Here is a 14,931-nt window from a genome sequence, read left to right as displayed (position 1 = left end):
GCTTTTTTACTATCTCAGTTCTTTCATTAAGCCATTCAACTGACTACGCAAGGCCACCCTGTTTTCATTTGGTAAAGGGAACAAAACCAAATCACTTTGTGTCACTTTCTCTTAAAGTGCATTGAGAAAAGGTAACTATTATGTATCAATTCTCCTTTCTTCAGCTTTTCTATACCATGTTTAAACCACTGCACCTTAATTTTGAAAGATATTGAACTCTGCTGCCATGGATGTTGTAACACATCTGAAGCAAATCATACTGCTACTATTTTAAGTGAAACCAGGGAATGGCTTGTCCCAAAGCAGTAGCTAGTTTTCCCAGTGGAGATAATTATTCCTTTCAGTACAGTTCAGAATAAAAATCAAGATCATCAGTTTAGTGTATAAATAGAAATATACTCTAGATTGCCCTGTCTTGGTGAGTACATGGAGGAAAAAAAAGAGCAAGCAAAGTCAAGTGAAAAGAAATTCTAGGTATCTTTTTAATGGAATGTGAAAAAAAAAATCTGAAAGCCTACTCTGAAACCTTACAGTTTCTAAAAGTGAAAGAAATTTCACAGAAGCATGTATAGAAATTCTTAAAAAATCTGAATACTAAAGATTTACTTCAGTAAAACAGCTGCTGACCTGCAGTATCTTGGACGTGAAGTAAGCAATCAGAATAACAAGACTTTCCTAGAATATCAGATTCCCACATTAGCGCATAATCAAAACCAAATGCAGGCATCAGGTCTCAAGCCCCACACTTTCCCTGAAAAGCAAAAGATGGGAGCTGGAAGGATGACAATATGGTAGCATGGGGAGGTCATCTAAAAAATGATAACTAATTAAGCAACCACATTAAAAATAAATTGTGTTTTCTTGTCACTGTGTACTTTCCTGTTAATATGAGCTCCTAGAAATTCTATCATTCCTAATCTCTTTGTGCAGGTGCTGATGCTTGATGCTTTTTGATAGCAAATGAGAGAAAACCAAGAAAAAACGCTCATTGTGCATTAAGTCATCTGGTAAGTCCTTTGAGAAGAACGCCATTTGAGAAATGCTGATTTGCGTATCGCTATCCTCTCTAGCATGCTATATATTAACTGGAGAGTAGTACATAAAAGAAAACATCAGTATTCCAAGTATAAGTTTCATATTCATGGCAACAATGAGGATTAACATACTGTTTTTTATATAAATATATGTTTTAGAAAATAGATCTATATATGTATCATTAGTGTAAAATGGCATCATTTAGAAATTTGGGGAAAAAAAGAGCAATTTTATCTTAATTAAAACATTTTTCTGAAGGGATTCACTTTCACATAATTCACTTTCACTTTCAGCACTCTGTTCCTGAGTGCTGGGTGACATTATGTTTTAAATAATAATTAGACACAAATGTAATCATTATAACTATTTCATGGGAAAATTTATTGCAGGTTGCATATAGAATCAGTTCCCTCTGTTGTAGTTTTTATTTTTCCTTTGGAATTACTCTGACCTAAAACATTATAAATCACAACTGAGGGGCATAATTAAAGTTGTGCTGTTTTCTGATGTTTGAGGGCATTAACTATCACTATTTTATTTTATTTATTTTTTTTTTTTGTAATTTGCTCTTATCTTAGTGCTTAGGTAGCTTAGTCTATCCATATGACAAGCAGCAGTGTGCATCTCCTCATATATCCTAGAATGCTCATAGAAAAAGTGAGAAGTACCTCATCAGAATGATACTCAGGGATAAAGAGGTATTAGGTAAAATGTAGAGTAATTAAGAAAAAGAGTCATGTCTTCTGCAAGTCATGTGAGTGAAAAAAAGAGCTTTTACTTTTTAATATTGTAAAAGAGAATTTTCTTCCTTATATTGGCCTATACCATCCATCAATATATGTGTGCATTCATTGAACTCTATGTGGGCTTTTATTTTCTGATTCAAGAAAATAAAAGCAATTTTGTTGGAATAGAGAGGGACATAAATGGAGGGCCATAGCATAGCTTTTGTTCCTTAAAACTTTATTATTGTTTTTGATCACTTAGTGTTGGAGAAGCTATTTTGATGAGAGGCTTTGGAAATCTGTGTATATAGCACATTCTGTTTGGGGACCCAGAAGACAAAAAATAGCAAACAAATAGGAGAAGTCAGTTCTTATCTCCCTGTCCTGAAAACCCACATTGCAGCTTTGACAACATTCAGAGGCAGCCTTCTTGTTGCAAATGTTATCAAGGTAGCAGCAACGAATAGTCTCTTTAAATGATTTGTTAGGCATCACTCTTCAAAAGCAAGATACAGAGCAGAAGTAGAATGTGATGGGCACCACATGTACGCTGGAGCTGATAGATTGGCTTGAGCTGTAAACACACTTGTAGCATTCCTTGGGGGATGTCCTAGAAAACATGTGGTGATCGTAAAGAGCCTGGTGGTTCTGCATGCCTGAGAGCAGTTATAGGAATATTGGTTTATCAATTTCATTGTAGTTTTTTTTTTGTATTTATCAAGATATGGCCTAATATTTAGGATTACACATTTTAGCCTATTTTAGTTTTAATCTCAAGGTCCTAGACATAGTCAGAATGAAGCCTAGATCTCAAAATATTGTATTAGGAAACTTTGTGGTAGCTGTCTGGGTGATGTGCCAATATAAAGGTTTGTTTCTCACTCAGGGGAAGTCTGCTGCAGATCAGATGTCTTCTGTTTTGAGTTATGCCATGTGGAAGCCATGGCTTCCATGTTCACTGGAACAGAGGAAAGAAGGGAAAGATAGAGGAGGTACCTCACTCTTGGTACCAAAATCTGTAGTCAGGGTTCTCTAGAGAAAAAGAATTACTAGAATACAGACTGATTTATCTATATGTCTGTCTGTCTATCTATCTATCAATTTATTACGAGGAATTGGCTCTCTTGATTATGGAAACAGGCAAGTCCTGAGATCTGCAGGCTGAATTAGCAAGCTGGAGACCAGGGGAGTTAATGGTTTCATTCTAGTCCAAGTACAGGAAAAACAAACAAACAAACAAATAAACTATAATGTCCCAGTTTAAAGACAATCAGGCAGGAAGAATTCTTTCCCTTACTCTGGGGAGGATCAGACTTTTCCTTCTGTTTAGGCCTTCAACTGATTGGATGAGGCCCACTCACATTAGAGAGAACAATCTACTTTACTTGGTGTAACTTACGAATTTGAATGTTAATATCATCCAAAAACACACTCACAGAAACACCCAGATGTTTGGGCACCTCATGACCTAGTCCAGTTGACACATAAAATTAACATGTCTACCCCTGGTCAACAAGGCACTTATACACATCTCTTTAACCCATATTTAACTTTCAAATAAGGGTAATAACAAGATCATTATTCTACCAAATATGATACAACAATACTGCTTACAACCAAAGACACATAACCTCTTCCCCAGAAGAGGACGTAAAATCTATGAGTGAGGTTTACTCTTCTCCTTGGTATCCTGTAATTTAAATATGATATAAGGTTAACAATACTTAAACTCTATGATATAAAATCAATACATCTTATATTAGATGATGAGGGAATAAGAGGGGAAAGAAAATAGATACTTGCTTAAAATTATATACTTCTGCCACACACACACACCCATACCCATGCCCCCCCCAAACATATTCATAACAAAATAAATAGGAAATATTCTTGACAATTTCAGTTCTTGTTTCTGTAACTGGTTACATGGTTGTAGCTCGTAATTGTAATTATCTTCTACTTCTCATTCTATATTCTCTTTGGCTTCAGCAAGCACCAGCAGGCTGAGCCTGGTACATTCTTTACCTGGGGCGGTGACCCAAACCCTCATTCCTAGAGGGTCTGGTGGGGGTGTTGGGGAATATAGACAAGTACTTGGGATATTTGGTGAGCCCTAAATATTTCCAATATGATATTTGAACTTCAAAAAGTAAAAGGTATGTAGGTAGTTTATGAAAATCAATTGTACCAAAGTTAGAAAACCAGACACTTTTATTTTTGGACCATGTGAGGCAGTTTTTATTTGGGGAATGATCCTATGTTCTTTGCCTAAATGAAGAAAAGCCTGTTTTTATGTCTCAGTTCTAGACAACTCCTATTGATTTTTGCCCTTCATACCGATGACCTATCTGCACAGGCTATTTCCTTAGGGATTCTCAGGCATTTTCACAATAGAGTCTATATTAATTAACTACAAAGTGATCCAAGCAATTAATTAAGCAGGCTGAAAGTTCATAATAGACTCTGGTGTCATGTACTGATTTTTGAGGTGTAGACAAGACTCTTTACCAAATATTCCTTTTTTTATAAAAGTACCTTTTGGGAATACACAAGCAAAAAATCATGTTACGTGGACTTATTCTATTGTTTACCCCCCAAAGTATGGTGCTGCTATACTATCTTCTGATTCAAATTATAGGAAACAAGTATATTTCTATATTTAAAGACTTCCTTCATGAGCTTTGTGCTTACCCAAAACTAAGGCAAACACTAGGTGTGCTTGAATATTTCTTCCTTATCTTTCTCTCAAATCAAACATATCATCATCATCATCATCATCATCATCATCATCATCATCATTTCCTCAAAAAGCTACATGTCAGAGAGAATGGGTAGAAACCCCAGAAGAAATGAAGAAAGAACAATTAGGAAGCATGATGCCAAAGGAGCAAAAACTAAGATTTTGCTGCCAATTACTTACATGGTTTCCTAGATCTTTATTTTTCTATTCTTTGATAGTTTGACTGTAGTATTACCTTCCAGTTTGGTCTCTTTACATGATACAGTTTTTTAATGATAGCTTTATTAAGTTAATGAAAAAATTAAATTTATGTTTGTCATCCTGTGACTAAAATAACAAATATTCTCTAGCTTAACGTTTTTCTAACTTCTTTTGGAATCAAGGACATATGGCCTTGACCCAATTAACGTGGAGAATGAGGTTCTCTCCATCACAATTTATTCCTGTAGAATGTGTCAAGTGGGGGTACTAAGTAAGCTGTCTGCTTCTTATTTATTTTATAATCTCTCATCAAGAAAATCAGTTTATATACTTTATTATCAAGATTTATTTGGCATCTGGATGGGTGTATAGGATATGTGTATGTCTGCATGTGTTGGCGTGTGTATTTCTGTGTTGAAGCCTGATGCAAAGCAATATTTAAAATTAGTTGGAGAGTAGAAATGATCAAATCTCTAATTCAGTCTTCCAGTTTTTCTGCTCAGCTTATTTTTTCTTGGTTCATAGCCCTGCTTTTAGATTTTGTTCTGAAAGAATGTGGTTGATACCAGTACTTTGCGACAATACAAATTTCCAGTCAACATGTTTGGGGGGATGGACATTTTTTTCTCACACTGTACTTATCTGCTTTGATGTTTCTGACTCCTTCCTTAGGTAGGATTTCGTATGTTATTTTCTTCTCCCAGATCAAAGAAATGTCACAAAACCCTGGGATTTTATATCTTAGTGTACAAAAAATTCAAGGGTATGAAGTTTAAAAAAATTTAAAGGAAATATCCAACTAATGCAGCTCTGTATAGCCAGGTATTTCTTGCAGCCGTATATTATCATATGGGATGTGGTAATTGAGACCATGTCTGGAAATCACAGTACATTTCTTTGGTATACTATGTAAGTTACAAAGAATATTCATACATACGTACGTAGGTACATACATAGCTCAGCTCATGCTATACTTACTGCAGCTCTAAGGAAAGATGGAACAGATACTATTATCCTAATTTTATCAACCATAAAATCAGGATCCAGAGTTTAAGTATTTTAGTAGTGGAACTGTGATTAGAAGTTATCTAACCTAGTGTGTTTCAAACAATGTGGGTTCAAGCTTATAGATGCGGTAAAGGATAAAACCAGGACTGTAATAGTCTTAGCCAAAGTTCTTTAGTAACAAAGGAAATTAAAAAACTGGAGAAATCAGGTATGAAGATGAGATCTAAAGGGCTAGAAGGAGATTACACATGGGCAATGGAGCCAGTGCTCACTGTGATCTAGTAATTAAAGCTAGAGTGCTTTGAACCACTGAAGAATCCTAGTTCATTATGGAAAAGTGTTAGGGGGCCATTAACTGGGAATGGGCTAAGTCAATAGGTCATATTGATGTAAAGGTATGGGGTCAAAATAGACAATGCTATCTCTCTGTATAGAATTTCTGGGTTGTGAAAGGAAGAACTCAGTCATCAGGTTCACTTGACGAAATCAATGTTTGATCCGGATTGACTCCAAAACTCTGAAGGTGAAAAATTAGGAAATGAATAATAATGGTTTCTCAGAGAAGAAATTCGTATAAAAGGAGTCAGAGACACTGTTGATTCATAGACAAGATTTAATACTAAGATGGAAGTAGGCACTGTCAGAATGCTGGAACACTTGTCACTCAGGTATGACGTTGGGGAGTTAACTTACATAGGGTGATTCTCAAATAAACTGAGGAAGTTTGACCAGGGAGAGCATTAATACAGTTCTTGGAGCCGTGAAGCCTTTTGGTGTCTATAAATGATAGGTACAACTAAACCATCGACAATCAGTACTAATTCAGTTTCTTCTCTGTGACTGGTCTTTTCAGCAATTATAATTATAAAATTATAATAATGAGATATCTAATAAACCATTTTCTTTGGGTGGGGAAGGAGGATCTGTAATTTTTTATCCAGGAAGTTTTGGCATCTCTCTAGTGGTGGAGTCAATTTTTTTGAAAGGATTTAGCAGCAGAATCTCATGGGTTCTGTTAGGGTTAATCTCAAAGGGTTCTATAGGATTAACTTTGTCACCTACCTTTGTGTAGGTGGAGCAGAGGGAGCAAAAAGGTAGGATTACTTTCTATACACTTCAAGGGCAGACGTAGGACACTCTAACTTTCCTGGAGGTAAAATACTCTTCCCGGAGATGACATTTATTACCAGGGAAGTGTAGAGATCCTTTCTTTGCTGCTAATATAATATCCAGGTGACATCAGGCCACAGAGGACACACATTTTCATGGTGCATCAACATTCCCTTGATTTTGTTATTACTGACAGGAGATATGTAATTGGCTTTCCTCATTTATGAAGTGTTATCGTTTGCACAATTTCAGATTTCAGTAACAACATATTTAACTGATAGGGGAAAACTAGACTTTGAGGGGACCACTTAATGGAACCATAGTGTGGCATCTTAGAATATTTTCTCGCAAGACATGATTAAATCTTTCTGGATAAGTTCAAACTGAGAAGAAACAAGATTAAATAATATTAAATATTGCAATGGAGTTTGGGACACTAAGGTTGATTGGGCTATTTGTTTTGTGATGTCCCCCAGGGTTATTTTGTTGAGAATTTGCCATTAAGTGGTCTAATTGTGTCAGTGGATGGGGGCCTTTTCAATTTGCATAATTTCCTCAAGGGACTGCAGCTGCTAATTTGGTGATTAATTATCCATATTACACATTGTTTATTTGACCATGCCTAGATTAATTTCTTTTTCTCAGCAAATCACATTTAGATATGAATTTGCATATCTTGATTACATTTTAATGCCTTGGCTATCATTGTCTCTTCCCTGGACACCTCATCAGATTACAGAAGAGTGCTCAAGCACAGAATGATGGAATGTCTTAAATGACATTGCACATCACTGGACAGATAATGCACATGACTTATTTTTAATGAAGAATGTGTTTTTTTATAATCAAGTGAGTTATGACATCTAATGTACAGTATATTTTATTTTTACCATTTCCATTTTCCTATTATCAGCAAATTTCAAAGATGGTCTTTATTAACATTTTGAATACTGCTATTTGTATGTATGTATATATATATATATATATATGTCAAAATATTTTATTTCTATTTATCTATAATCTCATATTTTGTTGTCAAATACTTGCAGTCTGCATTAATATTCAAGGTCTTTAATTAGTTAATCTCCCACCCAATTTCTTCTAGCTTTGAAACCACTGGGTTTCTGGTGACATTATACTGTAGGTTCCTTACAGTCAAGGACTGCGTGTCAATTTATCTTTTATTTAATTTATCTGATAGAGTGTGTTTACTGTTGTTATCATTATTATAAAAGTAGATTGTAATTAATATTTATGGCTACACTTTACTGAACATTATCTAGGTCCCAGATAGATATTTACTTATTAAGAGATTTACTTGTATCATCTCCTTTAGTTGTTAAACCATCTTATGAGAAAAGTATTATTTTCCTTGGTTTTGAAGTAAGAAAATAAGTTTTAGAGGCAAGCAGAAAAGAATTTGTTCAAGGTAAAGTAACTAGGAAACTGTATAGCCAAAAATAGAAACGGTCTAACAGGAGAGCCAACACTTTTAACCAGCTGTATGAACACAGAATGCCAAGTGATAAATTCTCCTAACCAAAATGAATAAATGCTATTGATCAACAGTGAATGACTGCTTTTAATCAACTAAATGGGCACAAAACAATGAGTGTATTAATGGTCCTAATCAATGATGAATGAATGTTCTTTACTAACATATGGACATAGAACACTGAGGAATGAATGAATGAATGAATGAATGAATGATGGAATATTGCTCTCCTGTACCAGAGATATGGTCATATAAAGAAATTCAGTTTCACCCCTTCATCTAAATGACAAGGTAGGAACACACAGGGTCAGGTCCAAGGCCTCCCACACATGGGAGCTGGCCGGCTTGATATAAAGAGTATGTTATGGCTGAACTGCTGGAGTGAGAAGGAGGTATTATTCACCTCTCCCTTCCTGCTGCAGTACCCCTATCCATCCCTGGATGCGATACAGAAACTGGGTGCCCAAGAAATTTCCATAAAATGTGGACTCTAGGCAGCATTTTGGTTTAGAAGACTGCAAGTAAGTAAAACTCTGTGGGTATATATGGGGAAGAACTTCTCGATGCACTTGACTGCTGCTCTCGTTTCTAAGAGCAGTATGCTTCAGGAACCTAAAAACTCATTCCCACATGCTGGTCCCTATTAAGCCTGTGTGCATTAACCATAGAGACTGCATTTTAACCGTTTTACCAGGGTGGTTTGCACCATGTCTTAGCCATGCTAGGATGTTGAGGCAAACTATTTAACTTCTGTATACTTCAGTTTCTCATCTATAAAATGAGAATAATAATATTCAGAATATATTTTAAATTATATACTTAAAATATTAATTACATAATTATGTAAAATTAACGTACCAATTTGCATATGTTGACAAAAATAATTAAAAATAATATACCAGTAATAACATTATGGAGTTCTTCTAACAAATGTTACTGCTTATCAAGTATTTAGACCTTTGCCAAGCACTAAATAAGTTATGTATTGTTATTGCTACCAAAACTCTTTAACATTTTTTTAACAATTTTTTAAATGTTTATGTATTTTTGAGAGAGAGGGGGACAGAGTGTGAGCGGTGAAGGGGCAGAGAGAGGGAGACACAAAATCTAAAGTAGGCTCCAGGCTCTGAACTGTCAGCACAAAGCCCGATGTGGGGCTCGAACTCACAAACTGTGAGATCATGACCTGAGCCAAAGTTGGATGCTTAACCGACTGAGCCACCCAGGCACCCCTAAAACTCTTTTAACATTTTTGTTGTATGCTCATGCTAACCTGAAGCTCTCCCAATTTATACTTAGATAGCCAGTTTAAAAAATTCAATTTCACCACTTCTACTTCCTGCTCTTTCTGGAATTCATTGCTCCTTTTCACCATATGAAATAATACTGGAATTAATCTCTGCATTAAACAGGCATTTATTAAACACTTTCTGCATGTAAAGGAACTTAAACCCTGATCTAAGGAAATTTGCGATCTAGATGGGACACTCATCAGCAAATAAATACAGAATGTATTTTAAATATTATGGTAGTGGGAATCTAAAGTTCTCTGGAAGCTGCAGAAGGAGATTAATTCTGGGTTGGAAGCTGGGGAAGGCTTTACCAAAGACAAGCAGAAGGGGAAGGGAAGAGTACTCTCAGACAAATGTCTGTAAATATTTAGAATTTATGTCTGTGAATTTATGAGAAATCTGGGTGAGGTATCAGTAAAGTGTCAGCATTTATGTTTGTGGAAAACTCTTTATCTTCTAAATTTGCAAAATAAACTTAATTCTGCTTTTAACTTTTAAAAACACATTGTTGACGGGGCGCCTGGGTGGCGCAGTCGGTTAAGCGTCCGACTTCAGCCAGGTCACGATCTCGCGGTCCGTGAGTTCGAGCCCCGCGTCAGGCTCTGGGCTGATGGCTCAGAGCCTAGAGCCTGTTTCTGATTCTGTGTCTCCCTCTCTCTCTGCCCCTCCCCCGTTCATGCTCTGTCTCTCTCTGTCCCAAAAATAAATAAATGTTGAAAAACACATTGTTGAAAGAATGTCATATTAATGTTGAAATCTGTACAAATCTGTAAGAACATCTTGTAGATGAGGAGTATCACCATCTTTCTGCTTCTGCCCTATAACTTCCCAGTGCCTTGGCAAGTAGCATAGGTTGATGAGGGAGAAGGAAGCCGAGGAATTATCTTAGTCATCGAATGAGTTGGTAAAAATCCTAGACTTATACTGACTCTGGGTTTATTACTGTTCTAAAGGAATTCCTCAAGATTTTATAAGTTGCTGAATGTAGCTAAAGATGATCATGAGTGGTGGAGGAAAGTTTAAAGTAATGTCTAGTTAACTTGAGATGAGGTATGATGGAGCATTTCTAGATAAGTAAAATGTCGCCCTCTCTGTCTTCCTCTTCTCCTCTCTGAATTTAAAAAAAATGTATGTTCTCCTGTTTTTATAGAGGAGCTAGAAGCAAAGATATGTGCCACTTTGTTCTCTAGGAAATGCAAGAAAATATGCTTCTTTTCCAAGTGTTTTGAAAAGACCAAAGGAAAGTTATTATGGCACTCTGTGGATGTTGACGTGCTATGAACTATGTAATGGATTTCACTATATGTCATAGTAGAAAGGATCATCAGCTGAGAACCACAACATGGGTTTGATTTCCATGTGTTCTTAGACAAATTAAGCTACCTGTTTGGTCTTCCATTTCTTTACCTATAAAATAGGAATAAGAACACCTTCACAAGGTTATTGTAAAGACAGAATATATGATTACTTAAAGGTACTCTATAACCATTAAGGCCTAAATTAAATTAAAAAAATTAAATGTGTAGAGTAACTGTACAAAATGGATTGAAAGTGAGTGTAACAAATGGCTTTGGCTTTGATAGAATCCCATTGAATCTTGACTTGACTTTAGGGTTATTTGGAAGGCTGACAACTCCTGTGAGCATTAATTTTCTTATCTAAAAATGGAGAGTTGTGAGGATTAAATAAAAAAAAAGTATGTGAAAGTGTCGTGTATCCACTGTTGAGTGTAGAGTAGGTGTCCCCCACATAGTTCTTTTCTTCACTTTTTTCCCCTTCCTTCATCCTGTCCCTTCTCTCTACTTTTCCCTCCCTTTCCTACTCCATCCCACCCCTCCTTCCCTTCCTTTCTTCTCTCCTTCCTCCCATTCTTCCACTCCCCTCTTTCCACTGTCTCTTCACAAATTCATGACCATGTATTATGGCCAATCTGTTACTAATATTCGTCTCTTATTTAATATTTGTCTACCGTTTTTTACTCTACACCTCTAAAAAGAGTCGGTTTATTTCTCAAACCCCTTTTAACCATTCTCAGGTTGCATCCTGTTAGCCTCCGAAATACTCTCACCATTTATCATGACTTCTATTCACCCTGCAAGCTTCAGACAGGCTCAGCTTCCCTGCATCAACTCTGCCAGTCCTTACCTTCCAGTACCCAAGGCTAGTCAGCATAGCTGGAGGGTGTCACAAAATTCTGATGTGTCCTTTATGTTTTTCATACTTTGTCACATTACTGAAGCTTCATAGGTACTTAGTAATTTTTGTACACTCCTTACTGCAAGAGTCCTAGTGACTGTTTCAATTTTCTTACAGCTTATTTATTCCATTTGTATGGCAGTTAGTATATTCTGCCTTATGGTGTATGTGTGTGCATGTGTGTGCATGTGTGTGTGATTCTTGACTGTACATTTTAGGGGTCAATCTTAAGTTTTAATAGATTTTTGTAGCTCTTATCATATATAGTGAATTTATATTCATTTATTTAACAAATATTTATTGAATTAATTATGTGTTAGACATGTTCTAAGCATAGGGAATTATTTCAGCAATATCCCAAATAAGCATGCTTCCTGCTTTTATGGTACTTATATTCTATCAAGGGACAGACAAAAAAAATGTAAACAGATAAATAACCAAGATAATAGTAACTGAGTTAGTTATTCCCCCTCAAGACTGTGGTATTTCCTTTGGGAAATGGTGAAAATTACACGATTCTTGTCTGCCTTTAGAGCCATTTAGAGATGATATGGATATTTTTGGTAATGCCTGTGTGCCCTACAAGATTATTACCATTATTGACAGTAACAGTGGAAAGAATCCTTGATTAGATGGTAAGGGACCTCAGTTCTAGCCAGGACTTAGTCATGAATACTCTCTCAGCCTCAGTGTCCTCACCTGTAAAATGAGGAAGTCAGCCTGGATACTCATAAAGATCCTTCCCAGCATAGTAGTGCATGTCTCTAAGGTCTATGATGTTGCTATTCATATGCAGAGGCCCCAATTGATCTGTCAAAGTATGCAGAGTATCTTTGAAAAGACACTGTAAATGTCTTCTGGGAAGTTTCATTTTAATAACTATTAGGACAACAGGAATACTGTGTCTTTTATTAATTCTGTCTGTTCCCTGGTGCTGATAGTATCTTCTGAATATAAATTGCACAATATAATATAATAAAGCATAGTATAGAATTGTTTTCATAATAGTGCATGCCATAGTACTCGGCCATAAAATAAGAGCTGAAAGTACATCTTGTTCTATAAACTCATAATTTTCGGCTGTCTAAAAACTGGGTGTAAAAAGGAAATTAATAAGGGAAAAAGATTTCACAGCATGCACACACAGTTATAAAAAAGATTATGTTCTTTATAGAAAAAAAAAGAACCTTCATTCTTCTGGTATTTGATAGCCTAGAAAAATATTTGTGTATTTTAATCTTTGTTGTTGCTAGTAATTATCACTGGCACATTTATTTATTCTTTAATTCTCTTAAAAAGTATTTGTTTACAAGTCACTGTGTATTCAACTCTACTTTCATATCAGCTTATGTATATTAAAAGAAAAAGCTTTTCTTTTAATACTAAAAATGTATTATTATTTATTGTATTATTATTTAATGTATTAAATGCATTATTTAATCTATTAAAATATAATATTAAAATGTATAAAATATGTATATTAAAAGAAAAACTCCAGAAGCTTGGACAACATGAGATTTTACATTAAGGATAAGTGAACGTCCACTTGAAGTTGAATATGTTTAATTCGAGTTTTGCCAACCTGTGGGATTAGTTTAAAAATAATTTGCATTCAGAGCACTGGTCAGTTATCTTTGAGCTATCATTAATTAACATGCTCATATGACAGATTAAAGGTCCAAAGTAGATGCAACATGCTTGTGGCAATGCAATTCTGTCAATCAACTCTCTTGTCATTGGGACAGGAATTATTGGTTTGGTTTTTGTGGCTCTGGATGATATAATAATAACATTAATAATATTGTCATAACATTTGCCATAGGCTTTGTTCTTTCATCTCATAGCCATCATTTCACTATATTCTTGGAACAAAATGGGAGAAAATGGCAAAGTGAATGCCTTCAAAATGCTAATGTGGAAGACTCACAGTTGCAATGGGTGTGATAAAGGCTAAGAAGGGGTAGGGAGGAACAGCATGCTCATGTAACTAGTCTAGCCTTAGAAAGGTTTAGTGGACAAATTTACACATTGTGTGTTTTGACTGCCTAAAATTTTGAAAATAGGTGTGATGATCTGCATTGTACAGATAAAGGAATTAAGCCAGGAACCAACCACATGAAGGTCACTTAAGCAGAAATTATGACAGCTGGAGTATATAACCCCGGGTTCCAAAGCACTTACCTGCTACAACAGAGATTGCAATCCCTGTATCATTCCCAGGTGCTTGTTTGCTGATGGTCATGGGGGAAATGATTAAGAGAATATGAGTAGATCAATAAAAAAGCAGAAACAGTGACAACTGTATATACACAAAACATACATACACATACCTGCATATATACACAAATACATATATAAACACACACACAGGGGTTCATACATACACATACATATTCTGCTGAGTCAGTGGTGTAAGTACCATGGTATAAGATAAAAATGGGCTTTGGGATCCAGATGGCAGGATTTAGATTCCATTTCCCAGTGCATGCGTGGTGAAACTCGTCTCCACATCCTCTAGAACCTCACTTTCCACATCTGTAAAATGACATTAATAATGATAATATTCCCATATGTTGACTATTGCACACTCAATAATGTACTTGAAAGCTACTGTAAACATTAAAGGCTCTACCAGTATCAGCAATTCATTTTATAGATGGTGATTTATATGAAATTGTCAGATGCTGATATTAATCTACACGCCTCTATGCTCAGAGTCCAGTCTAGGTAAATTTGATTTTTTTCTTTCCAAGATTTTATTTAAATTCAAGTTTCTTAGTAGTATTGGTTTCAGGGGTAGAATTTAGTTATTCATCACATGCATATAACACCCAGTGCTCATCACAAGTGCCTTCCTTAATGCCCATCACCATTTAGCCCATCCCCGCACTCACCTCCACTCCAGCAACCCCCAATTTGTTCTCTATAGTTAAGAGTCTCTTGTGGTTTGCCTCCCGCTCTGTTTGTATCTTATTTTATCTTTTCTCCCCTTCCCCTGTGTTCATCTGTTTTATTTCTTAAATTCCACATATGAGTGAAATCATATGGTATTTGTTTTTCTCTGACTTATTTCGCTTAGCATAATTCACTTGAGTTCTATCCACAGCATTGTAAATGGCAAGATTTTGT

At 35.6% G+C, this 14,931-nt stretch overlaps 1 long non-coding RNA gene across 1 annotated transcript in view; it reads left to right on the top strand.

Moving 5' to 3' along the window:
• Positions 1-895: 895 nt before the first annotated feature.
• The window catches only part of LOC122472475, a 398,762-nt gene continuing 384,726 nt past the window's right edge, over positions 896-14,931 (top strand). The window contains exon 1 of the long non-coding RNA XR_006294449.1: positions 896-1,007. This is a non-coding gene — a long non-coding RNA (uncharacterized LOC122472475). The remainder of the gene's footprint in view (positions 1,008-14,931) is intronic.

The sequence above is a fragment of the Prionailurus bengalensis genome, chromosome B4, assembly GCF_016509475.1.
Source record: "Prionailurus bengalensis isolate Pbe53 chromosome B4, Fcat_Pben_1.1_paternal_pri, whole genome shotgun sequence".
Taxonomy (NCBI): domain Eukaryota; kingdom Metazoa; phylum Chordata; class Mammalia; order Carnivora; family Felidae; genus Prionailurus; species Prionailurus bengalensis.
Note: the sequence above shows the minus strand (reverse complement) of the source record. Positions and strands in the feature narration are given on the sequence as shown.